Genomic DNA, 26,672 nt, shown 5'->3' on the forward strand with positions numbered 1-26,672 from the left:
AACATCCCGGCCACTTCCTGTCTTCCTGGGAGTGAACACCCAGGCCACTTCCTGTTTACCTGTTAATGAACATTCAGACCACTTCCTGTTCACCTGACAATGAACATCCAGGTCACTTCCTGTTCACCTGACAGGGAGCACCCAGGTCACTTCCTGTTCCTGACAGTGAACACCTAAGCTACTTCCTGTTCACCTGTTAATGAACATTCAGGCCACTTCCTGCTCACCTGACAATGAACATCCAGGCCGCTTCCTGTTCACCTGACGGGAAACACCGAGGTCACTTCCTGATTTAGGTTGTTACGGATGCACCTGCCATGAGCTTTGATGTTAAGTCTTTTTATGGGCACTTACCTTCTGGCATCTGGGTAAATAAGCACTTGGGAGTGGAATGGCTGGAGCATAGGGCAGGTGTTAAGTTTTCTGTATGACCATCGCAAGTTGATGATAGTTCCAGCTGCCCCACATCCTCCCCAATACTTGGTGGAGTCAAACTCAGCCTTCCTGGGATGTGTGCAAAGGTTACACACCTCACTGTGCTTTTAGTGTGCCTGCCCCTGTGACCAACGGCATCAAGCATCCCTTTATGTGCTCATTTGTCACCACTGTATCTTCACTGCTAAGTGTGGTGCTTCTGTGAATGGTATTTTTAAATTTCAATTTCTGATTATTGCTAGCATATAAATTAATGTTTGTGTATCGATTTGGCATTCTGCAACCTTACTAAACTCCTAGATTAGTTTAAGTAGCTTTTTTGTTAGATTTCTTTATAGGTTCCATAAGGCCTTTTATAAAAATAAAAACAATGTCACTTTTTGTTTCCAACATGGAAATGTGCCAGATTTTCTTTTTCTTGCTGTACTTTGCTGATTAGAGGTTTATAGGCGAAGGAAGTTCTTTTGTAGTCTTGATTTAATGATGGGTTTTAATCAAGAATGTGTGTTGAATTCATTGTGTCTAATGAGATAGTCATAGAATTTTTTCCTTACTGCTTAATGTGAATTGTATATAATGATTTTTTGGTAACAGACTATTTTTTAGAACAATTTTAGAGGTACAGAAAAATTGAGATGATACTGCAGAGTTCACCTATATCTCTGCGCTCAATTCCTCTTTTAATAACACATATATGTGATATATTTGCTAAAATTAATGAACTAATAGTGATGCATCGTTAAGTCCATAGTTTATTCAGATTTCCTAAGTTCTGACTAAGCAATGTACTTTATCTCTTCCAGAATCCCATCCAGGATATCATTCTATATTTAGTTGTCATTTCTCCCTTGGGTCCTTTTGGCTGTGATAGTTTCTCAGAGTTCCCCTGTTTCTGATGACCTCCACAGTTTGAGGAGTCCCCCTCAGGTGTATTGTAGGATATCCTTCTATATAAATTTATCTAATGTTCCCACATGATTTTGCTGAATTTATGGGTTATTAGAGGGAGACCACAGAGGTAAAGAGCCATTATCATCATACATATCAAGGAGACACACTATGGAAATGATTTATTACTTCTGGGGTTGCCCTTGCTAACCTAGTGGAAGGAGCATCCATTAGGTTTCTTCATAGTAAGATGGTTTTTCTACCCCTCTTTGCACTCTTTGCTCTTTGAGAAGTCACAGGCACAGCTCACCTTTAAAAGTGGGAGTTATGAACAAGATGACAGAACAAGAATTTCTATCATCATCTCCCTATTGGAGCATCCATTTTGACAGCCACCCACAGACTTTGTGGAAGTCTGGGAATACAGCAAAGAAGTGCCAGCACACCACTGGAGAATAAAAAAAAAAAAAAAAAAAAAAAAAAAAAAAAAAAAAAACAGACATTGAAGTACGTAAGAAGTATCACCTTATCCAAGATGACCCCTCCCTTGTGCAGCTCAGGTCAGATCCACAAGAGGAGCCCTCAGGCCATGATTTCTCTGGCTGGGGAAAATGGGACCATAATGAATGTAGCCAACTCCCCAGCTGTGTAAGGTGCTGCCCACAAAGGGAATTTCTTTCTTGCATCACCCAGAATACTGAGGTGATAGGCATGGCTGAGCAACAGGGAGAGGGACAAGACCTGGGAACGGGATGAGAGCAGGGAGCCAGGACTTGGAAATCAAGAAGCGGCCATGGATGCTTCTAAGTACTGTGTGGATGCCATCTGGGGGCCCTGCCTCCGCCTCACTGCAGACACCTACAAATGTCCCACAGGTGTCCCTGAGGCTCAAGGTGTCACCTGAGATGCCCCACTCCCTTGGCTTCTATGGCCCGCTCCCTGCACATGCTCATGCAGGTGGCCAGCATGAGCATTTGCTGATAGCTCACAAATGTGCACAGAGAGCTGGCTCCAGCTGCCAATCTGCAGGATGGGGAGTGAGCACAAGAACTTGGGCATTTCAGAGCACCACCCCAGGGAAAGCACAATGGAGGCTCTCAGCCCCTGGCTTGGCTTTGCAGAATTGGGAGAGATTCTTAAGGATTACGCCCCCCCCCCACTCCACCCCCTGCGCACAGCCACAAGAGGGCACAAGACGTGTGGTGTAGACAAATCCACGTAAGATGTCTAAGAGAGCCTCAGGATCCCAGATTAGGTTGACTGTTGAAAGTGGAGAAAGTGACCAGTTCTACAAATGTGAAGAAAGCAAAACAAGACTTCAAGTAACATGAAAGATCGAGGAAAATGACACCACCAAAGGAACACAGTGATTTTCCAGTAACCAATGCCAAAGAAATGGAGAAATGGAGGTGTACGCATTGCCTGACAAAGAATTCAAAATAAGTTATGGGGAAAGGGGGTGCATTTCCTAAACTTATGGCTAATTCTCTTTCAGTGGGGCTGAGCCACTGGCCTGAAATCTCACAAACCAGTTGTGTCAAATGCTGCTGCTAGATGAGTAAGATAAAATATGAATGTTTCCATGGTTTTGTGGAAACCTTGAGAACAGCCATCTCAATGGAATGGTTGAAACAGAAGCCTGAGGAGAGAGCACTCGAAGGAAGAAATGCAAGGAAACAACGTGGAGACAGTGAATACAGAGAATTTCTTTGGAGACCTTAGCTCTGAAATGTTACAGAAAAATAGGGCATTTGCTGGCAGTGTACTTGGGGGTGGTCAATGGAGAATTAAAGAAAACTTCAATATGAGAAATTACGACGTATTTCCATGATGATGGAAAAGAGGAGTCAAAGTGGGAATAGCATAATTTAGGAAATGCAGGCAAACTTTTTGGCAGAAGAGCATCCCGAATCAGTGAGAATGGATGGCTTCCTACATACAGGCTTTATAATCCAAGCAAGGACAGTTCATGATCTCAGTAGGAAGAGAGGTGACGTGTATAGACACAGATAGAGAAAACCAGTTTAAGCACGAAAACAGGAGCCTGTGCTTAAGACTCTTAATGATTTTCTTCTCATATACTGGTGTACGTGTAGCAAGGTCATATGCTGATACCACAGAAAACAATGGATGTCCTTGTGGCAAACGTCCCTTTGCTTGCTTTACTGGATTTATTACATTGGAGTAGGGAGAGTAAATAGGTTTATTATCATAAGGATAATTTAACTCCTCTCAGACTTCACTGGAAGACATAACATTGTCTATTACCCTAAGTAAAGAAAATTGCCTCTGTCCAATAGAACGGTAAATGGCAGGTTCACATTGAAAGGCCTTTGCATCCCTGGTGACCTGAGTTATCTATGGCTTCTCTCGATGGCCTCTTCCCACACACGCCTGAACCCTTGTTTGAGGCTTGAAACTATTTTATGAAAATCAAGGCATGAAAGGTTTATTCAAAGCTGTGATTTTCTAAATGCTACTTTCGGTAAAGGGCAAACCTGGCATTTCAAGCGGTAGTCATTGTGCAACTTCAACACACACTTTGCTATTTGGGGTGCCGATTTTCACCTTTTGCACATCAACTTATTGATGCGACGTCCAAAAGACACCGACAGATAGGTTGCTTGGGAAAACTATATCCCGTCTGTTTGTCACATAAGCTCCCTCCCCATTGATGTCCTGACTGTAATGTCAAACTACAGGATGATGATTTTAGAACAGATTGAGGATGTGTTGATTTTTCCCCAAAATATACAGACAGAAGTTGATACTTATCATTAGGCCTATACAATTTCATAGCGTAACTGTTTCAATCAGTAACCTCTGTGAAATATTTCCTTTCATAGCTATTTTTTTTCTTTAAAGATTTTATTTGTTAGAGAGAGAGAGAGAGAGAGAGAGAGAGAGAAGTCAGAGAGCAGGGGGAGAGGCAGAGGGAGAAGCAGACTCCCCACTGAGCAGGGAGCCCGATGTGCTCAGGACCCTGAGATCATGACCTGAGCCAAAGGTTGATGCTTCACCGACTGAGCCACCCAGGTGCCCCTCTATAGCTGATTCTAATACAGTTTTACTCCAGCTTTTCCTACTGTTTGTTATCTTTTCTCCATTCTGGCCAGAAATCAACATGCAGCTGATTCTGCACAGCCACTTCCTCTTGCGTTCCCTGCTGTAAGGTAATTACCACCAGCATAGACGAGGCCGTCTTTTCCAGAAAGTACTGTACTTCCTGTCTGTACTATTTAACTCTTCATAATAGACTCTCTTGAAATGATACATGTCTCAAAGAAACTTTCTTTTTGGATTAGACAAGTTCCTTGGATATAGGAATATTTTTATATCCCTCACAGAGTCTCTCACACTTAAAAGAATGTAGAAAACCTCAACATACATTTGAATTTAGAAACTGAAACACATCAGTGTGTGTGTGTGTGTGTGTGTGTGTAAGAGTAATGACCATGCTCTGAATTTTTTTTTTTTTTTGAAATTTAAAAATAATTTCCTCAAAGAAATTTTTGTTCTACATGGGTCTTGGACTTTCTTTTACAGACTTTCATTGGACTCTCAGGTAGGTCCCTATTATCACTCGCTATAAGAGCAGTTGAATAATTACTTGACCTTTATCTGTCTTTGTGCTTTACCTCTCCATTACTATGAAAGCACTACAAGAATTTTAAGAACTGTAGTGTTTTAGTCCCAGGAACACAATATGCACTAAACAAATAAATATCTAAATTAAAAATGTAAGTGGGAGATTGATAATTTGTTGGTGTTATCCCAGATTGATCCAACTCTATGGTGTACACGTTTAATATTTGTGGTGTATATGTTCAGTTTGAATAAATAGCATTTCATATTTTGTCTATTGTCAATTTGAAGATTATCTTATTTCATCATCTGACTAGATGCACAAACTGTCAAATTGAAAGGAACCACTATAAAATACTTCAGTGATTTTGATGAGAGCAATAGGAAATGCCGATCAAGTAGGCGAAGCGTAGCAGAAGAGTAATAAGAGATGGAGAGCCAGCCAAGTTTTCTGAGGCATAGAAACCAACACACCTCAAACTTTTGGGAATAGACAATGTGATTCTTATAAAATAATATAGGCCAGAGTAAGAAGGGAGAATCAAAGGACATTTTGTGTGACTGAATTTTATGAATTATTTAAACTAAAAAAATTAAAAAAAGATTTGCTTTTGAACATGGCTCTGCATCTAACCTTTGAGAAGATGTGAGTGTCCCCTACAGAGACAGAATCAAAGCTGCAAGATAATAGTCACATACCATTTATTGCAATCCAATTACATTGCAAAGGAGGACTGAAATAGCACATTTTTTGTTTTGTTTTGTTTTGTTTTAGAGAGAGAGAAAGAATGTGAGTGGAGAAGGGCAGAAGCAGAGACAGAAGCAGATTCCACGCTGACCAGGGAGCCCCACACAGGGCTCGATCCCAGGACCCTGAGATCATGACCTGAGCTGAAATCAAGAGTTGGATGCTTAACTGACTGAGCCACCCGGGTGCAAGATCGAGAGCAGTTACATGACTTGTCCACATGCACATGAATGGGGAGTGACGGAGGTGCTCGCACAAGTTGCCCATGACCTGTGCACCAGGGATTCCTCGTGGACATCTCCAAGCGTCATTACAACTAAAAATACAACTAGATTTTCAGTCACTTTCCATTTCTGGAGCCATGTATTTCAATGGGGCAGGGCCTTAAATAGCCAGCAAATCATTTATGGTTGATGACATGAGGCATTTTGTACACAGGAACAGGCAATTAACTTCAAGTGACAGGGCCTCATGTTGGAGAAGAGAAGGTTTCGCTGCTCCCCACTGGGAGCAATGGTGCCAACTCAGACAACACCTAGCCTTATGTGTTCTCTGTGTCTGATCATGCCTTATTCCTCTTCCTCCACCAATACCACCCAGATTTGACTCCAAGGACCCACATGCTTGCCCCCACATGCTAAGGCAGGCTTGTGAACAGTGTGTGAGTGACGTCAAATCATGAGAGCATGAATGGAAACCACTTTGTCCTCCCCATGACCCTGGAACGTAATTCCGACTATCTTTACTTCTCCCCTCATTTTGCTGAAGGAGGGTTAGAGATCTGGAACACGTTGCTTGGTTCCTCGCTGCTAGGAAGTGATACAACGGGTGTGGCCTCCAGGTAGTGAAAGTATGAATTGCACCAGACAAGTTAAGCCGGCGAGGAAGACTGTTCCAGACAGTTGCAACAGGGCAGAGGTTGAACTCAACTCCAGTGAAACAAAGAGCAGGAGGGTTTTCAGGCCTGAGGGAGCCTGGGGAGGGACACTGAAGATGCCAGGGGGCAGCAGGAGCTCCCACTGGGACATAAGGAACACAGGAGTCATTGTTGAGTTTGTAGATGCTTTTCTCTGTGATTGGGCCAGCTGTGCCTGTTAATTGTAATTTATTACCCCACTGGGCTCCTGGGACCCCCCTGGAGATTGGAAGATCAGGCTTATATCACCTTCAGTGCTCGCATTTCAAAGACAGAGTCCTCAGGTCTTTGAGAAAGCCATCTCTAGGGTTGTAAGACTGGCCAGTCCGGGGAGCATGTACTGCTTCCAAAGGGACAATTGCAAGTGTCCTTAGTAGATGTTCTTAGAAAGGAGGGAAGGCTGTCAGAGGCAAAAATGTCTACAATTTAGGGAAACAGAGGGGAAGGCAGAGACCATCCAGGTCAGAGTACACCGCACACCAAAGCCCATGTTGCTACTCACATTTCCGAGTTCCTCTGTTTGGTGGTCCTCTGCATGGTCCCCCTTTCTTTCGGTGATCCTCCCCCAAATCTCTGCCATGTGTGAAGTGAGTTAGAGGAAGCAGGGTTCTCAAGACATGTGGGAGGGCAAGCAGATACCTTTGCCTCTCAAAGATACAGAAACCCTTTGTCTTGAATCGAGAGGAGGCAACCTCTTTTAAACTCCTATGAGGGGGACTAGTCTACATTTATTTTTAAGAGCTAACCCCACATATGTATGAAATATTTGTGTGCTACTTTTAGGATAAGATGCAAAACCATCTTTTAAAAACTCCTTGGACACAGGGCTGAGAAGTTCTAAATAACTGTCAATTGAAGAAGTCCTCATACTCTCAGGAGTGGTTTTCAGATCTGGATGCACATGGGATTCATCAAGGAGCTCTAAAAAAGACTGATGCTTTGGTCCTCTGTACAGAGATTCTGATCCGCCCCATCTGGGGGGAGGGCTGAGCATTCCAGTTAAAGCCTCTCCATGGGATTTTAACATGCAGCCTAAGTTGAGAACTACCATCATAAAGGGATAACCTCTGGAATCCTAAATTTTTTTTTTCTTTTTTTACTTAGTAAGAGAAAGAATGAGGAATATTTGCTGTTGCACAAAAACATTTGGCAAAGTCAACTAACCCTGAACAGTACAGTAACTTGCATGCTTTTTCTAATTCCCGTGTGCCTCCAAACGCTCTTCAAAAGAAGCAAACCCACTGACAGGCAAGCGATGCATCTGACCCAATCTTGTATCAACTCAAGTGGGGCTCTTACAACCTACTTTTAGATACCACCTGATTTCTTATGACTCATGACAAGTGGCACTTTTTTTATGCCACTTGATCCACAATGATTACTTTTTATGAAACGAATGAAAATATTTTTCCCTAATAGAAATAACTGATGCATCAGGGATAGACGCACAGTATCATGTTATAATCCAGAAACTTAGATTGCACTTTTATATCTACTTTTCACTAGATGAAACTTTAGAGGATGAGATTTCTCCATGGGGGGGTGGGGGTGCATGGGTTGCCTCAGTTCATCAAGCATCTAACTCTTGATTTCAGTTCAGGTCATGGGTTCAGAGTCGTGAGATTGAGCCCTGCATGGGGCTCTGCACTGGACTTGGAACTGGCATGAGCTTCTCACTCTCCTATTGCCCCTCCCTCTTCCTCACCCCTACTCTTGCACACTCTCTCTCTCTTAAAAAAAAAAAAATCCCCCTCGATAAATTTCTTAGAAATCTCACAGCACAATGAACATTCTCTTAGACCACTCTATATTACTTAAACTAAGTTTGAGCTAGTTCATGATTCATCAGTGGTATTTAATTGAAGACTTTGAATGCATTCAAGTGTAGAGGAGTAGATTTCTTGACATGAACTTCAGGCATTTTCTCCAAGGAGTCAATTAAATATCAGCCAATTAAAAAATGTTAATAATATTTCATGTATGTCTTTTTGAGATCATATCTTACATAGTTACAATATTTCAAGACCAGCCAAACTTTCATTTGAAGGGGCTAGATTTGCATTTTAAATGGAAGTCAAGCCAGTTTCCTCAACCCAATTGTCCTCTTACATGAGACCATTTTTTTCCAAGGCTCAGTAGAAATTCCACTTTGGAGAAAAACTCCCTTAAATCCAGCTGGGCATTCGCCGGCATGTTCTTCTGTTGTTCTGTAGGTAGATGCCTGGGATTAAAAACCTCAGCTTCCGGATTATGCTTTGATAATCTCATTAACTCCATTATTCACAATAAGGGGTGAATTTGTATTTTGTGTGTGATTGATTGTGCAGTTCCTCTCTCCCAAATTAATGAGTATACTTCTTTTATCACATCACATTAGACATCAAGGGCCTAAGCCTTACGCATCCTTCCTTCCTGAGTTCTGTCACAAAACAAAAACAAAAACATATTCACAGCCTTGAAACTATGTAAGAGATAGAGCCACTCAATAAATCTCAGTGCAGATTCTGGCTGGAAAAAAAACTGACTAGTGGGACCCGGCTTAGGCCTGAAGCTGAACTTGGAATTTTTACTTCTTGTGACCTTAACAAGAGAACAATTTGCAGCAAAGAATGCCTTGATTTCTTGCTTTTAGGCAAAGAAGCTGGGGTAGTGGTAGGGGGGTTGTATGGAGGAGTGGGGGGGACATAGGGAGAGAGAGAAGTGCTCGATGTGTAGCTGTTGACAGGAACCAAGGATGGTCCCAAAAGCTTTGGCAGGTGTGAGAGGAAGCGAGTTCTCTGCCCCTGAGGCCCAACACCCATGAACAAATAGGACAAGTCTCAATGGGCGCCAGGATGTTACCCAATTGGCTCTACCTCTTCCTTCTAGATAAGAAGAAGACTAAGTGTTCAATCGTCTGCCCTGATCCAAAGGCTATGCAGAGGCCGGTTACCTAAAATACGTTAGTCCCTTTAAAATTATGGTCTTACAAGAGAAGTATTTATGGACGTCCTCAAAGGACTAACTTCCAAATTTCTTAGGAAAAAGACTGTACGGAGCAATTATTTTAAGTACAAATAACAAGTGCCTATTATCAAACTCATGAGGGAGAGATTAGACTCATATGTGGTGTGAATTAATTTTTTTTCACAGAAAATGACTACTTTGTAAAAGTAGAGAAGTTATTATAAACAAGGAAACAGAAAAATGGAGAAGAGACTGTTTATAAGCAATTCAATGTAGGGGAAATTAATGTGATTTCTTAAAACTTCACATCATGTTCTGACAGTCTTTTTTTTTATTATTTTTTAATTGGTGTTTGATTTGCCAACATATAGAATAACACCCAGTGCTCATCACATCAAGTGCTGAGTGAAATAAGTCAATCGGAGGACAAACATTGTATGGTCTCATACATTTGGGGAATATAAAAAATAGTGAAAGGCAATAAAGGGGAAAGGATAAAAAATGGGTGACAGTCTTTTTTAAGCATAATCCTCCTTGAAATAAAATGTTAGACGTTCACTGAGAAAGTAATTAAGCCAAGAAAAATAAGTAAAGGATTAGAGAAACATCAACTCCCCAAGAATTCAATAGGCCAAATCTTATCTCTCCTACTGGGCTCTGATTTACATGTGAAATCTGACGTGATGGTTCTTAGAACCCTTGAGAATTTTAATTCGGTACAATTAAGTACCCAAGCTAATTGCCTTATCTGGGAGTATATTAAAACTTAATAAGAAGACATTTATCTAGCTTATTGTGTCAATGCCTTTTTTTTAAACATTAATCTCATCAGAATTTTTGCCTCTCACTTTAGAGACTAAGGATCCCCTGAAATAATCCTCAGGCCACCCAATCCCATTTAGTTTCTCTTCCCATCATTCCGGAGTCTTATTTACTTGCCTGTCACTCCACAGTACCACGTTTCTCGAGGACACTTGTCAGCGCCATACTCACCATTGAATTCTCAATATCCAGCACAACACCTGCTACAAAATACGTTTGAGTCACTGTGATGTAAATAGATTGTCTCATAATCTAAAGCATCATAGTTGTTGTCATGCTACCTATTGCACTTCTTTCTCCTGTCGTTAAGAACAGATAAATAGCTCTTAAAGACAAATGTAAACAATCAAGATAAAAGTGGTTGGAGAAGAGAGTAAACATTTAATTAAGGGTATATAACCTTCATGAACTTGGGTTTTCTAGAAGAACCTCCATCCGAAGAACACAAGATATGATAGCCTCTTCATTACCTCGTACTTGTTATCGTCGTTACTATTCTACTCAGGACCAAAACTAAACTGCTATAAAACTTCATCATTTCTATCTGCATGAATTTCTCAACAAGCTACTTTTAAAAATTAGGTTTATTTTAATATAGAAGGAGATTATTTTGATTTTTTTAAAGTGGATTTATTTATTTAAGAGAGAGAGAGTCTGAGCAGGGGGTGGGCCAGAGGGAGAAGGAGAAGTAGGCTCCCCACTGAGCAGGGAACCCAATGTGGGACTCAATCCCAGGACCCCGGGATCATGACCTGAGCTGAAGGCAGATGCTCAACCACTGAGCCCCCCAGGTGCCCCGGAAGCAGATGATTTTAAAATAACGACCATTTATTTCACGAACCAGATAAAAAGATAGCATTTGTTTTAGCCTGGGTTTTCAAAACCCTGAGACACGGGTTTATTCTTCAGAAATCTGGGAATTTGATGCTTGGAAGCGTGAGTGAAACCAGGGCAATGAAACAGCCAATAGGAAAAAAAAAAAAAAAAAACAGCCAATAGAGGATCGTGTTGTTAAGTTGGCCATAGCTGTAGTTATAGTTAGTTATAGTCATAGTTAGTTACAGTTATAGTAGTTATAGTTGATCTGTTGCGTGAAAGGCCTCCCTAAGGCTCATCATAAGTTTCTCAGAAATATCTGCTCAAGGGAAGGGAGAGGTATGGGTTTTCTGAATTGATTCCTGTTCCCCATTGTCCAGGGCGGTCCCCCAGGACATTCCTTGCCCAACAATTGCAGCTTGCTCCTGCGTGGCCACCGAGCACACTCCCAGGGGCACATACCCGCTGGAACACGGGAGCCCCTGGCCTAGCCTCTGTGAGCTAGTTGCCAGAGCAGAGCACAGAATCAGGTGAGGCCACAAAGATGTGAAGTGATGGGGAAGGGATAACGAGGATACTTTCGGTTCATTTGCTTTTTTCTTCCTCTATTTAAATTTCTCATTACTGGGATCCCTGGGTGGCGCAGCGGTTTAGCGCCTGCCTTTGGCCCAGGGCGCGATCCTGGAGACCCAGGATCGAATCCCACATCGGGCTCCCGGTGCATGGAGCCTCCTTCTCCCTCTGCCTGTGTCTCTGCCTCTCTCTCTCTGTGACTATCATAAATAAATAAAAATTAAAAAAAAAAATTTCTCATTACTGGAAACCATCACTTATTTTCACTTCCTCTTTGTATTTCTCGGTTGCCTCTCTTTTTCAAGCTATCTTTCCCATCTCGCTTCTTCTAGGACGTGTTATGTTTAGTTTTATTATTGCCGAGATTGAAGTTACCCCTTTGCCATGGCTATGGCCATATTATTTCCTGCTCATATTCTCTCTTTTATTTAAAAAAAAAAAAAGGTTGAGTAAAGACCTCTTGAGAGATGCTTTTGCACAATTAAAGAATAATTATACTAGCAAATTTAAAGACGCACATATGCCAAACAAGAAAACAAAATGAACCAAACCACGCTTTTCTTGAAGATCATGTCTAAACACATTTGACGAGACTCGGAAGCACTTGTATCCTACTGTGGAAGTCCCAAGTAGTTGTAGCGTATTGATAAAAATGATCGCTTAGCCCCTCGATGAAAGTTTTTTTCCCCCTAATATTTTCGAAAAAGATGTTGAAAGGAAATCACCTAAGGCCCATATATCAGTTATACTGTTATTACCCTGCAAATTGTAGTGCATTTGATGCTATCTCTCAAAGAAGAGTCATCCAAGTCCTAACCCCCCAGGACCATGAATGTGACCTTATCTGGAAACAGAGCCTTTGCAGGTGTAACTAAGGATCTCAAGGTGAGACCTTCCTGGATTAGTTGGTTGGGTCCTGAATCCAATGCCAATGTCCTTTTAGGCAAAGGAGAGACACGGACAGAAGAGAGGAAAATAGGAAGGCTCCGCAGCAGTGGGCATAGACTGGCCCCACGGGGCGACAAGCTTGGGCACAGAGGTTGAAGGCAGCACCAAAACAGGAGGCAAGCATGGAGCAGATGCTTCTCAGAGCTCCAGAAGGAACTACTGTGCTGACACAGCGATTTCAGACGACTGCTCTCAAAAACCATGAAAGAATAAATTTCTGTTGTTCTAAGCCACCATTTGTGTAATTTGTCACAGCGGTCCCAGGAATCCAAGAGACTGATGCAGAGAAAATGGGTCCTAAGCGTTCCAAAGTAATTCCAAGTTGCTATCAAATGCATTAACAAATTTCCACTTCAATATGCACTGCGGTCAATACGGAGCTTCAAAACAAATTTGAGGGGGGCCAGTGTAGAAACGTACCCGGATTTTGTAGTATGATTTGATGAATGGCCACACTGACGCCCGAGATGGTGAAGAAGGTACTCACGTGGAATGAAATGATGTTAGACGGCCCAGCATGATGACTACCACCCTACAAGTGACAGGCTTGATGGCTTTTGGCAGAGCTGAACACCCACAGGCCTAGGCGGCCTTGTGTGCTTGAACTCAAGACCGACTTTGCAGAGCCGCCTTTGTGCCAAGACCTGACATCTGGTCCTGCCAATGGGGTTGGAAAGGTGACCCAGTGTCTTCCTACCTGGGATGCTGATTTTCAAGATACCAGCATCAATATTGACTCAGCATCCTTATGGGTCGCCACGGCTCCCGTCCTCTGGAGAAAGAAGCTGGAGCAGAGACACAGAGAAGCCAGCGGCGGGTGCACCGCGCATCCAGCAACGGCAGCAGGTGGGAGTTAGCGCAGCAAAGGCAGCCAGCCGACGTGAGCATGTAGGAAACCCTGTGCCCTTGGCAAAAGACAGTTCATTTAAGTTTCAATTAACATTTCTAGGTTTGTAGTTGCTAATCTCAGGTCCCCAGGGCCCGTGTGCTCATTAAACCCGCTGAAGAGTTGTACAAATCTCTTATCCTAGAATATCTTTAATTCGCGAGCTTGAACACTCATACAGAGCAGTTACCCATGGTTAATGTACTTAAAACAATCATACTTCAGGTTAATTATTATTATTTTTTTTTTGGTGCTGGTAGTAAGAAAGAGAGCCCACATTTGCATTGAACCTTCCCACGTCTATCAGCTTTATATGGCTAGCACTCATAGTGAAGAGCTCAAAAGTATTCCCACTTTTCTCTGATTATTATCACGGATAATCTTTCACATTTCATAAAAGGTTCAGGCACAGTTTATTCAGCTACAGCTATCGGCACGCGTGCTTATGTTGTCCTCTATACAGGCTCTATTCTGAGAGGTTGAGCACTGTGATTTGGGTTTCTAACGGAGGCCATAGGCAGAGCTCACGTGTCACAAGTTGGGTTGGCGATGCTCTAAGGGTGAGGGTGAGATGGGGTCATTGATTTTTTTTTTTTTTTTAAGATTTTACTTATTTATTCATGAGAGCCACAGAGAGAGAGGCAGACACAGGCAGAGGGAGAAGCAGGCTCCCTGCAGGGAGCCCAGTGCAGGACGCGATCCCAAGACCCTGAGCCGAAGGCACTCAACTGCGGAGCCACCCAGGCGTCCCATCCATGGATCGTTGGTTCTGATCCTGCACCCTCACTCGACCGTGCAAATAAACACGCGGTGCTCACTCCACCTGTCAGCAACCGAGTGACAACACAGTTTCTGTTTATTGTGACTTGACAGTCAGGGGAAAAGTGCTACAGGCCAGGCTACCTAGCGTGGGGACAAGCTGTGGGGATGAGTGCTCCTAGAAGTGCCAGGTCTTTAACTCGGAAGCCACGGTGTCCTGTCAGTGCTGCTGTATTAAGTCGTTGAAGATCTCACAGAGGCTCCACCGGAATGAAGACAACTTGGACCTTTTGCTCATTGAATATTCACCGCAGTTCTTTCCTTACCATAAACGTGCTTAGCTGTACTGGGATATTTACTTTTGTTGATTGACGTGTGTGAGATTGCAGGGGCTATTCCTCAGCCTACAGGGCTCTGAACAGTTGTCAGCGGTTGACTTTGGCATCAGGGAGGCCAGGTTTCAGATCCCGCCTTGGCCAGTCATCATCCATGCAGGTGCGGAGGGAGTTCTTCACCCGGAGGATAAACACACACCCTAGGCCCCAGTGCCTTGGCAGGGATTAAATTAGATACTCCGTGTGGAGTGCTTAGGCTGCAGCCAAACACACTCTAAGCGCTCATGAAGCAGTTGTGGCCTTGTGTCTTCATTTTTAGTACTTGAGAATCAGAAAGGGTTATTGCAGTCAGAAAAAAAAAAATTTTTTTAGATTTTATTTATTTATTCATGAGAGACACAGAGAGGCAGAGACAAAAAAGTATTTTCAAAATGTAAAGTCAGATCATGCATCGGCATCCCTCCTTCAACTCTCCAAGGATATTCTTCATATTTTGTATGTTCCAAGGGCTTTGGAGGGGGTGCAAGAGCCCGGCCCACCTGGCCCAGCCCTGGCCTTGCTTCCTGCGTTCTCCAACTTGCTCAGAGTTCCAGCAAGACGATGTGCTGCTGCCTCTGACGCTCATCAAGCGTGCTTCTCTCCCAGCTCCCTGGCCCGGATGAAATACCCATAAGATCAGGGATATGGTCTTGACTGCTGCTTTATCCTCAGCATCTAGAGCAGTGCATTTCACTTAGGAGACCCAGTTTTTGGTGAATGAGTGAATGAGTGAATGAATGAATGCATTCCAAATCCGTCTCACTTTCCTTCCACCTTGCTGTGTGATATGCATTTGTCAGCCACAGACGTCGGCATGATTAATGGAACACCACGGGACTGTGACGTGGTGTAATGGAGACAATCCTAGTCCTAGAGCTAGAAGTTCTGAGTTCAAATCTCACGGCTCTAAGGCTATGGACATATCTCAGTTTCCCCATTTATATACATGCAACGTTTTGAAGCTTAAGTGGACTAAAGTGCTTAAAAATAACTCTCCTGCTGCGTAGGATGCTTAGAAGCTTAGTCACGGAACATGAATATATGGATGTATGATACAAAAGATAAAGAAACGTTGGTGGTGCGTATCACTGCAAGAGCGCAGTGGAGCGTGTTTCATCCCATCCCCACATTCCAGATGATGAAACTGGGATGTACAGAAGTTTAGTAACCGAAGATATCATTCAATACTTTCCTTCAAGTTTATATTCCTAATAAGGTAAGTAGTTATCTGTGGATACCTTAGAACTTATTTTTTAATCATTCATTTATTTACGTACTCATTCAGCAAAGTTTTATTGAATTTTGGCTTTATTTTCCACTAGACTAGTTGATACATACAAACAACATGTAACACAGATTTAAGTTGGAAAATTATTTCACTTTTCAGAGCGCTGGAAGGTTGGGCTGGAGCCATATGGCATCTGATACTTCTTTCCTGATTTCCTGGATACTGTCCTTTTCTGTCCAGACTACAGTTGGAAAGTTGAATTTAGGGGAAAACACCATGTCTGAATCGAGGTCCTAGGGCAAATGTCCCTGTTTTTAAGTGTCAAAGCAGAAGTTACAGCTGAATTAACCTGTTCTGACAATAGTGGTTAATTGATAACTTGAGCATTAACTGGATGAATGATTCGGATGGATTGCAAGCCTCCCGGAATACGTCGTCATCCCAAAGACTTGATTTAGAATCTGACTTACACAGTTAGCACCGACTCATCAAATGAGCACTAGCGAAAAGGTCTCACGAAATAACTATTAGTATGTTAAGAAAGGCCTTGGAAGTTTGGAGATAATCTTATGGCTGGATTGATCGTGCGTTTGTTGGATTCTTACACAGACCCAAGCTCAAGACTGATTCCATTTCTTTAACCTTTTCAATATCAGGAAAGTGAGGATCTCTGGAAGTTTGAATAAATTCCAAGAATAAATTCCATGCCCGCAGAACTCGGGAGCCCCGTCTCAGGATAAGTTGCCTGTGGTCCCCTGTGGTGTACAAGCAGGCACGAAAACTGACTGGGCCAGTCTTTGTCATCTCTAATAGCTAGAGATGTGACCTAGCTGATGTGACTTAGCACTGTGACCTCAGAAGAGAATCCTTCACCAACAAGACAATGTCAACATCAGAGGACATTTCAGACAATGAGCCAGGAGTTCCAGGTCCTGCTCTGTTCCAAGTTCCGTGGGGAGGACTCATACTGTGTCCCTGGCCTTCTGACACCAACTCAGTATTCTCTAAATGATCCACTATGGTCCCATCTTGCTGGAACTTTGCATTCACTTAATGGAGAACAGCGTGTTCACTGAGTAACCTATATTTGGCTTTTCATGTCAATAAGAGCACACAGGTCTTACACAACATTTGCTATAAAATTTGTCTTTGGGATTCCCTCCTAAGCTTAAATTAGAAGTCCCATTGCAGCATTTTCTAAGCAGGCTGACACCTCAGTATAGACATGCATGAAGCTTAAGTCAACATTTTAATAAGACAGTCCATTCTTTCCACTTTCTTCTCTGAGGGAGGCACTGATTTGGGAAGACGACTTACCATTGTTGGGTGGTTTTGCTCGTGTCAGATGGTCATGTCAGCCCACATGCATGCCACAAAGTCAACTCCAGACTCAAGGTTTCCATCCTACTTGACTTGCCACTGACTCCTCTGGTCTACCTCTCAGGCACAAGGGGCTCTGGGACACCACATTGGCTTTTTCCCATCGTTATTTTAAAACCTTCCTAGGTCAGTGGTTTCTAGACTTCTTCAACTGTGATCCACAATAAGGAACATACTTTAGATTGTGATCCATTATATGTGTAAATATGAATACGATACATAAAATATATATGAGACAAAAACATATATGGTACAGAAAGTTCACAAAATTACTCTTTACTGCATGTGATAAGATCATGTATTTCTTATCCTATCCTATATAATTGATTTATTTTTTTCTGTTTTCTTTTTTTTTGTGTATTTTTTTATTGGAGTTCTATATAGCTAACACCCAGTGCTCATCCCATCAAGTGCCCCCGCTCAGTGCCCGTCACCCAGTCATCCCCACCCTCCACCCACCTCCCTTTCCACTACCCCTAGTTCGTTTCCCAGAGTTCAGAGTCTCTCATGTTCCATCACCCTCTCTGATATTTCCCACTCATTTTCTCTCCTTTCCCCCTCTATCTCCCCCCCACTATTTCTTATATTCCCCAAATGAATGAGACCATATAATGTTTGTCCTTCTCTGATTGACTCACTTCACTCAGCATAATACCCTCCAGGTCCATCCACGCTGAAGCAAATGGTGGGTATTCGTCGTTTCTAATGGCTGAGGAATATTCCATTGTATACAGAGACCACATCTTCTTTATCCATCATCTTTCGATGGACACTGAGGCTCCTTCCACAGTTTGGCTATTGTGGACATTGCTGTTATAAACCTCAGGGTGCAGGTGTCCCGGCGTTTCACTGCATCTGTATCTTTGGGGTAATTCCCTGGCAGTGCAATTGCTGGGTCGTAGGGCAGGTCTATTTTTAACTCTTTGAGGAACCTCCACACAGTTTTCCAGAGTGGCTGCCCCAGTTCCCATTCCCACCAACAGTGCAGGAGGGTTCCCTTTTCTCCACATCCTCTCCAACATTTGTGGTTTCCTTCCTTGTTAATTTTCCCCATTCTCACTGGTGTGAGGTGGGATCTCATTGTGGTTTTGATTTGTATTTCCCTGATGGCAAGTGATGCGGAGCATTCTCTCATGTGCTTGTTGGCCATGTCTGTGTCTTCCTCTGTGAGATTTCTGCTCCTGTCTTTTGCCCATTTCATGATTGGATTGTTTGTTTCCTTGCTGTTGAGTTTAATAAGTTCTTTATAGATGTTGGATACTAGCCCTTTATCTGATACATCATTTGCAAATATCTTCTCCCATTCTCTAGGTTGTCTTTTAGTTTTGTTGACTATTTCTTTTGCTGTGCAGAAGCTTTTTATCCTAATTAAGTCCCAATAGTTCTCTTTTGCTTTTGTTTCTCTTGTTTTCGTGGATGTATCTTGCAAGAAGTTGCTGTGGCCAAGTTCAAAAAGGGTGTTGCCCGTGTTCTCCTCTAGGATTTGGATGGATTCTTGTCTCACATTTAGATCTTTCATCCATTTCGAGTTTATCTTTGTGTATGGTGTAAGAGAGTGGTCTAGTTTCATTCTTCTGCATGTGGATGCCCAATTTTCCCAGCACCATTTATCGAAGAGAGTGTCCTTTTTCCAGTGGATAGTCTTTCCTGTTTTGTCGAGTTAATACTCACCATAGAGTTGAAGGCCCATTTCTGGATTCTCTATTCTGTTCCATTGATCTATGTGTCTGTTTTTGTGCCAGGACCACACTGTCTTGACGATCACAGCTTTGTAGCACAACTTGAAATCCGGCACTGTGATTGATTTAAAAGGCCCTGGTCACATCCCACTAAACTGAGTTCACAATGCTTGGACTATCCACAATAAGCATTAGTATACCCCCCAGGTAAATGAATTATATTTGTATGAAATGTAGCCTATCCACCACCCTTCCCCACAATCCCCTACCATGCTGGTTCCTTTTCTTCCCATTCCAGCTAATGGCATCATCATTCTTCCAGAAATTCCCATCTAGAGAACTCAATGCAATCCCACCTCCCTCTGCTTTTTGTGTTTTCCTATCCCCCTTAGAGGGGCCTTCTACTCACCTCTCCATCGTAAGGTCTTAATATTTTCTCCCTTGATTAACATTCAACAGACCTATTAGCTTCTTTCTTGAATGGACCAAACTGACTTTTGCCTCTTGAATGGACCAAACTGACTTTTGCCTCAGGGCCTTTGCTCTCACTGCCATGCTTTGTGAGGAGGCTTCTAACTTGAGGCATAGCGGGGCTGACTCTTTACCAGACCATTTAAGAGTCTCCTCCTCAGAAAAATCTTCTTGACTATATGAACCCTACATATCATTATTCCATTGTGAATATTTTTCTTCATATATTTTACCAATATTTGAAATTCTGTTATGTAATTGTTTTACTTATTTTATGTGCTTATATTGTGATGCTCAGTGATCAGATGAAAATTCTGAAAGAACAGGAATTTGTTCTGTTCATAGCTGTCCTCATCTTCCAGAATCATAACAGGAAATCAATTAAAATGTGTGAAATTATTAAATGAATATTATTTTTAGGCATAGAATACCAAAAAAAATAGCTTCTCATGTATTTATATCTATGTCAAGTGCAGAAGATTTGCCGCATTCTTAGGAACACACTGGAGAGTTATGAATCACATAAGCAGTTTGTATAAGCAGTGGTCTCCAAGGTCTAGAAAGGCAAGAACCACTTTTGATTTTGAGTATCTCAGTATATTTAAAAACTTAGCAATGGATAATGTTGACAATAACATGTGTGCCATATATGCTATATTAAGGAATCAACAAATTTTACACGCAAAAAATTTACAGTCACATCACCTGGAAATAATGTCAAAGTTTAAACTTAATATTGGGTGTTAAAGTGGTCTCATGATCAACTTGCTCTCCCAGATTTCCTTGTTATAAAAAGTAAAGCACAGTGGAGGCATTATAGAAATGAATAATTTGGAGGAATTTGTCTTCACTACAGAAGGGGACCAAGATACATTTTCCTCTCAATAAAACTAAAACTTTGCCATAAATTAGAGGTGTCCAAAGATGGATCTGCCTTAAGAGGAATGAATTTCCAAGTTTCTGAGGCATTCAAATCAAATCTGACAGCTCTGTGTTACAGATGTAATGGCAGGGAAAAAAAAAAAAAAAGGAGGAGTGCTTGACTAGGATGACTTTTAAATTTACTTCCTGTCGGGAGAGTCTATGAATCTAAAATTAGCTTACCTCTTGAACAAATGTCAAATTTACCACATAATTTTTAGCACCTTAACATTTGCTTAATGTCAAACTTTCTACATATATGACCCCTTGATTCTATTAGTGGATTCATTTCAAATTGTGAGTCTGCTCTTTCTAGAGCTCGTAGACTTCTGGGACTTTCTTATCTAATAGTTTTGAAAGGAGCATCTTTACAGTTTACAGTTTAACCCTCCACAGGAACAGTTCACACACTGTCAGTGCTCTTTTGGTTTCACTCACTCTTCACAAAGACCAGAACTTTGGGAATGTGTTTATCAGTCTTTTGTTTTTTAGAGAAGTTCAAGGTTCAAAGCAAAAATGAAGACCAGGTGCAGAGATCTTTCTGGATGCTCCTTGCTCCCCCATCATCAGCTACCTACCCCCACCCCCCACCCCCATCACCAGAAGGCTCATGGTGAATGTTGACAGGCCTCCGTTGACACGTCAAAATCAGCCAGAGTCCATGGTGTGCATCCCAGTTCACTGGGATGTCGTACATCCTAGGGGCTGGGGCAGATAGAACGTTAGGGATTAGAGGTTATACTTCATCACCCGTATGGACAGGTAGGTATTCATCATAAAGTGTCTTGCAGAGACAATGTTAATGCTCTAAAAACCCTCTGTGCCCTGCCTTCCCATCCATACCTCCCTCCCAACCCCCACAACCCCTAACCCATCCTTTTCCTGTGCCCACAGCTGTGCCTTTTCTAGAATGCCACATGGCTGGACTCCCATGGTACATAGTCTTTCAGAAGGCTTCTTCCCTCAGCAATAGGAGTTTGTTTCTTCCACATCCTGTCATCGGTTTGTAGCCTATCTCCTTTTAGGGCTGGCTAAAATCCCACTGTCCATTTACCCGTTCACCCGCTGAAGGTCCCCTGAGTGCCTCCAAGTCCCAAGTTGTGGCAAGCAGAGGAAGACAGCACCTTTCTTGAGGAACTACATTAGCCAAAAGGACCCGAGCAACCGGCCAGTGGCGTAGATTATTTTGAAAGTCTTTGAGATCAAGGTGGAAAGCAGAATTCTGAACATAAAAATGAGAACACGACACCTTATGGTTCTGTTGCTGTTGGTATTCAAAGGGAGAAAGTCATGACCTAATATACCTGGTGAACAATGTGCTTATGTCTTTGAAGTCGAATGTTCCATGTGGCAGAGAAGGGAATAAATAATCCCATATTCTCCCAAAAAGGAGAAATGATGAGAAGACCGCCAATTATTTTTTAATTCTACATCCGGAGAGGGAATCAATGCTACTCTATTGAGAAGAATTTCTAGCTAGATTTGCACCCTGCATTCTTTGTTTGTTTATTTTGCACTGACTTGAACCACACTTTATTTTCAATCTAGCAGCTCTTGGGTCTAAAGGAGAATTTCTTCACCATGACAAGGAGCAGCAGCAACTTAGTGGAGGAGATGGTAGGCCTACATCATTCAGGGTGAAGAAGATGTTTTTCTCCCTGGAAAGGCTGTTTCCTTTGGAGGGTCGGTGGAGTGGGAGGTGGATTGCCTTGAGCTTTAAGCTGATTTCAGTGTAATAAGATACTCAGATCTGACCCCTCCATCTCCATCTGATGCCGACCACCGGAGGGATGGATGATCTCCAGCAGCCCCATGGTGATGCTATGAGGCATTGGTGCAGAATTTTGGGGTTAGAATCTCCACTGTCACTAATTATCTCTGTCTTTGGGGGAAGACCTGAAATTGTTTTCTTCCATGAAATGGAATGAATGGATCAATGAGGCACCTGCCATGTAGGTCTGCCATGAGAAGGGAGTTAAGAGGTATTTCTTGGGATGCAAACATTGTGTATGTGTGAGCTGTCATTATCATCTTGAGGAAGCTCCTTTTGTGTTTCCCTCGCCTGCAGGACAGCATAGAGCTCTTCCCTGTGATGACACCCAGCTCTGTGAGGACATCCACAGTGGGTACACCTCATCAATCTCGAGTCACTTTTTCTCTCTAGAGGCCCTTGGGCCCCTGCCCCTGGTGTCTCACTACCTCCATTCCTCAAGAACCTTTCCAGAATACTATTCCTGATTCCCCTCTTCTTCCCCCAGTGCATACTTCTGCCCTGAGGACAGCCTTAAAAATAACCTGGTTCTCAAGAAAGAATTTCTTGGTTCCACCTGACTTAGAGGCTCTCCCAGCCTCAGAGCTGTATCTATTGATGCAGGATGGTACACATGTATTAATTTCCTTTTCTTCTGTTTATATTCTCAAAATAAACTTCCACCTATTGAAAGAAATTCCACCCCCCATTCACCAAGGAATTTTTGCTTGCCATTAAAAAGAGAGATCACACATGGGTGACTAATGGATTTCTCCTCTAAAATAACGTAGCGCTGCATGTAGTGAGTTATATTCATCGCTTTTGTTTTCCTTTTAGATATTACGATTGATGTTAGAACCTGAAGTGTTTTCCATCGACATCCCTAAATGTCTTCTTCTAGTAACCGTGCAAGTCCATCATTGCGCATGTCACAGGATTGTTCTACGTTTGGTTTTGCAGGGAAGGTAAAAAGCCCCAAGAGTACATCTATCTTAACCCTGGGATGGTTTTTGCTCCAGTCTTCTCATAGCTGTGAGAAGGACTTTGTTTTCTTCCCCACCGAGTCTACTTTCCTTTCTCACCCATTGACTTACACTCTTCAAATAAGTGGATGCCAAGTCAGAAATCACCATGGTCGCAGTTAACTGTTTTTGTCATGGCTGATAGCACTCCACAGGTTGCTGGTAAATATTAATTTTATTGCAGAAAGTGGCCATGATGAAACTTGCCCTCTAGGCGCATCCCGGATGGCTTTCCCGTTGAAACCTCCTTCCCCTGACGTCTCATTGCAGTTGTAAGCAATCCTGCAGCTGATCTCAAATCTAGCCCTAAAATGGGGAAGCTGGTCCCTGAAGTATTTATCAGAGCCCTGGAGGGTAAAGAGGCTCCATTTCTAAAGAGGAGATTATTTGTATTTGTCAGGCTGGCCCCAGAGAATAGTGGAATTGTTACCTGCAGAAACTGCTCCAATGAAAGGTGGGTAGCTCTGCTGCCTTATTAGTTTACTGTACATAAAATTAGCACCACAATAGAGCATCTTACAATTTATTGACCTGCTCATCATAAAGCCAGACATTACAAATGACTGATATAATTGAGCATGTTACAGCCCCGGGATTTGGTAGCCTTGAGACCTCTCAGTTGCAAGTGCAAGGCAAGTGTTGGTATTTGTGTTTGGATGCACTGTGTGTGCACCTGCAGGTACCACGTGTGGGACAAGGCAATGGGGACATAAAGTGGAAGTCACATGCCATCGAAGATGTAGAGGGAGATAAATAGTGAAAACACAATAACACCGAGGAACCAGGGGTCATGATAATGGTTCAAATGTGATGCTTCAGAGGCCTAGAGGACAACCCCAGTAAAGACTCAGTTTCTCCCATTATTGACACCAGGGCAGATCTGAATGGCGGGATCTCATTATCATGACCCCTGGTCCATTTTCCAACTGAGGCAGAACAGCGTGGCTCGATTCCCCAGAAGCGATGTCCTGCCACTTCCACTCCTGATGCTCGGGTCTGCGTCGTCATCTCTCATGGCCACAAAGACAAGCTGAGGGATCCCTGGGTGATGTTGCATCAGGTCTTCACAGTAGAGCCCAGGTCACACCCCTGAAGACCGCCAAGGACGGGGTATGACAGGTGCGGCCCCTGTCGGCCTCTCTCCACGTCACAACGGTCACTGTAAGGAGCAGGAAACAACAGTGCTGTTTCCAAAGTGATGATTTAGGAAGAAAACACAGCAGATGGCCCCAAAAGGGGTCACCCCCAACATTCAGTTGTGACCTACAGCTGCTCTGGTGTCAATAATGCGAGAAAAGCTTTTTTTTTCTGCTCAAAACCCAGAAAGTCTTCCTTTGTTTCTACAAGGAGAAGGGGGGAACACTAATCATTTCAATTGGCCTTGATTTTTTTTAGCAAAACGGATTCAAGGGAGCCATCAAACTGCCAATAAACAGAGGAAGCCTCGGAGTAATCACTAGTAGGTTAAAGTTTGACCTGCCTCTCGCTGGCCTGCTCCTTCCATACACCAGCTCGCCTTACTCCCCCTCACTTCAAATCCCTCACTTTGGGGCACTTTTTAATCTCTTTTCCAGATTTCCACTTCGGTTATTCAGACGATAACTAATGCCACCGAGTTGTGTTTGACTGGTAGTCTATTGTCTTATTTGAAGATGTACCAGAAATGTGGCCGTACTCAAATTTTGAAATATATAGGTTTATTGTTTTTAAGAAAACAGGTCCAATGCCACCGAGACCTAAACTATGGAATTCATAAGTCAGTAATCTGCTGACTAGTCCTTTGAGTACTAGGACCCAGGATGTAGCGACCAGGCTAGAAGGAGGGTTCTGAGTTTGGAAAACTGGGTTGAGTTTCATTCTCCCAGCGTGTGTAGAGGAAGGGATCGGGGGTGATGATGATTAGCAGATGATAATCATCTGTCCCCTTGGGAAGACAGGGACTGTGACATGACCAGTCAGTAAGGTTTTCAAAGGCTCTTGCCAGGAAAAGTTACTCCCCAGCAACGGAAAACTAAGAAGGGCCTTGGGACTTTACGTTTCCTTCAGTTTCGCAAGTAAGAGCCCTGTGAGTTCAAGGCATTAAAGAGGTAGCCTAGGTCATGGGGGCTCACAAGGAGGATTCTGCTTCCCCAAAACCCCGGCTGGACGCCCCACATTCCAATGGGCCCCGTGACCCACAGGAAGCACCAAGACTGAACAGAGGAACCAGAACTGGGTCCCAAATGGACAGCCAGGGGCTGCTGAGTGTGAGCCCCACAGAGCTGCAGGGATGGACCTGTGTCTTGGGGGGATGCAGGGCGCACCTTCGGATTCCTGGGTGCACCTGCATCCTGGGGGGATGTGGGGCGCACCTTTGGATTCCCGGGTGCATCTGAGTCCTGGGGGGATGTGGGGCGCACCTTCAGATTCCTGGGTGCACCTGCGTCCTGGGGGGATGTGTGATGCTCCTGTGAATTCCCAGGTGTGCATCTGAGCCCTCCCGGGTACACCTGCGCCCTGCCTTGTGGAGTCACTGGGACCTGCCTCTGACCAAACAAACCATCTTCCATTGTAAGAGGGGGAGGGGGGTGTTGGGGAAAGAACTAATCCCCACAGAGTTTAAAGCATGTTTTATTCTATTCAAGAGAATAGAGAATTGCTGCGGCTCAGGATGAATCAAAACAAGAATGAAGGCAGAGAGGAGCTTTAGAAAAAGAGCCAATGGTTTGGGAATTTGAGAACAATGGTAAATACTGGAAGCTGCAGCTCTGGAGAAAGGGAAACCTTCACCTATAAATCAACAAACACATCTTAGGAAGTCAAGATGGAAGAGTCCCTTTTTTTTTTAAACATGGATGAGAATGCTTCAGATCTCTGCCAGCAACTTTCAAGGACACGATACAATATTGGTAACCAGTGTCACCACACTGCCCCTCGCATCCCCAGAAGTCAGTCCCCTAGTTGGAAGTGTGTGCCCTTGGACCAGCGTCTCCCGGGTGTGCTCCCCCGTGTAAATAAACCCACTTAGCAAAAAGATCCAACTTTCTCCTGAAATGTTTGGTGGGGTAAAGAAACAGCAAAGATGAGACAGGAAGACAACGGGTTGGGATAGCTGGATGCAGAGCTGTGAGGAGACTATGGAAGTCCTGAGGGACTGGATTCAGAACCAGTTCAAATGCAAAATTTATTTTTTTAAGATTTTATTTATTATTTGAGAGCATGAATGAGAGAGAGAAAGAGAGAGAGAGCACAAGCAGGGGGAGGAGCAGAGGGAGAGGGAGAAGCAGACTCCCCACTGAGCAGCTGGACCATGTGGGGCTCGATCCCAGGACCCTGGGACTGTGACCTGAGCTGAAGGCAGAAGCTCAACCACTTGAGCCACCCAGGTGCTCTCACGTACAAATTCAGTAAAGAAAGAGTAGACAGGGAGTTGAGGTACTGATCCACGGACTTACTGTTCCTACCACTAAAACAGAGGACTCTTACCTTGAATCTGTTCCTTTTGGAGATTGCATGGAAAAGTTTATCACTCCTTCTTGTTCTTTT

At 43.2% G+C, this 26,672-nt stretch overlaps 1 long non-coding RNA gene across 5 annotated transcripts; it reads left to right on the forward strand.

Annotated features, from left to right (window-relative positions):
• The first annotated feature begins 100 nt into the window (after window positions 1-100).
• Window positions 101-26,162, forward strand: LOC111092629. 5 transcript variants are annotated; one of them, XR_005379516.1, is made up of 4 exons: window positions 101-368; window positions 22,963-23,090; window positions 23,418-23,601; window positions 25,772-26,162. It is a non-coding gene; the product is annotated as an uncharacterized LOC111092629 (long non-coding RNA). The 5 variants fall into 5 exon arrangements; XR_005379515.1 differs by lacking the exon at window positions 23,418-23,601; XR_005379518.1 differs by lacking the exon at window positions 23,418-23,601 and having other exon boundaries at window positions 101-329.
• Window positions 26,163-26,672: the final 510 nt, after the last annotated feature.

This window comes from Canis lupus, chromosome 26 (assembly GCF_011100685.1).
Source record: "Canis lupus familiaris isolate Mischka breed German Shepherd chromosome 26, alternate assembly UU_Cfam_GSD_1.0, whole genome shotgun sequence".
Taxonomy (NCBI): domain Eukaryota; kingdom Metazoa; phylum Chordata; class Mammalia; order Carnivora; family Canidae; genus Canis; species Canis lupus.